Source organism: Sinocyclocheilus anshuiensis, unplaced genomic scaffold (genome assembly GCF_001515605.1).
Source record: "Sinocyclocheilus anshuiensis isolate Anshui unplaced genomic scaffold, SAMN03320099.WGS_v1.1 scaffold205, whole genome shotgun sequence".
In the NCBI taxonomy this organism is placed as follows: Eukaryota; Metazoa; Chordata; class Actinopteri; order Cypriniformes; family Cyprinidae; genus Sinocyclocheilus; species Sinocyclocheilus anshuiensis.
Genome location: NW_015536497.1, coordinates 1,958,120 through 1,959,033, shown reverse-complemented (window position 1 = coordinate 1,959,033; position 914 = coordinate 1,958,120). Strand labels below are relative to the sequence as shown.

At 36.3% G+C, this 914-nt stretch overlaps 1 protein-coding gene across 1 annotated transcript in view; it reads right to left on the bottom strand.

Moving 5' to 3' along the window:
- The window catches only part of LOC107687808 (leucine-rich repeat transmembrane neuronal protein 4-like), a 130,752-nt gene that overhangs the window by 128,325 nt on the left and 1,513 nt on the right, over positions 1-914 (bottom strand). The gene's annotated exons all lie outside the window — the stretch shown is intronic.

Genomic DNA, 914 nt, shown 5'->3' with positions numbered 1-914 from the left:
AGTAATGTTGTTTCTGGTATTCTGGTCTGTGAGCGTATATGCATTCAGGGGGCGTGGCTTTGGACGGCGATTACAGGTAGGGTGGGACGTTCACTTTCAGTGCTATCAGGCTAAAGTTAGCATTTTCCAAGATCTCCTACTGCACCTTTAAGCGCTCCAGGCATTGTATGCACACTTACATTGCAAAAAATGTGCACACATACCACAATGCATCCACATAATGTGCAACTTTTCAAATATCACATGCAAGTCTGAAATCTACGAAAGAAAATCAACTGTCTGTGTGCGATCTCCACACTATCAATAATGCACAGACACACTCTGAGAAATTGCCTTGCAGCCAAAAATTTGGTTCAATTAGCATTCCAGTGTTAATCAATGAGTTGGCATAAACATGATGAAGAACAGAGATAGGCCGACAATAAGCCTGACCGATATTTTTTACCAATATTCACACTTTTCAACTTAACTGGTTGTTGTCAGGTCTATGGATGAATGACATCACTTGGTGGATCACAACTGAAGCTCCTAAGCATTTATAGGTAATAAAATAGACACTCAACTTTGTAGATAAGAACCATTCATTCTCAAATGAGAAATATGCAGCTTAACAAATTAGACCTAAACCCTATTGAACCCCACTGTGGTTTTAGTCCAAACCACAGATTGAAATTAATTTGCTACCATCTAGATGACAAAACAGCTTGGCACAAATATAGTGACATTAACAGCAATAATGCTTTATCAAGTTTGTTAGAAATACGTTTTAGAATTGCGTTTGAAATATTTTACAGTTGTATATTAGTAGTAGCATAAATATTAAATTAAATATTCATACATGTGTTTTTTTTTTTTTGCTGTAGTAGCCTACAATGATCATTTAGATGGCATTATGACAAAAATCAGTTCTGCAT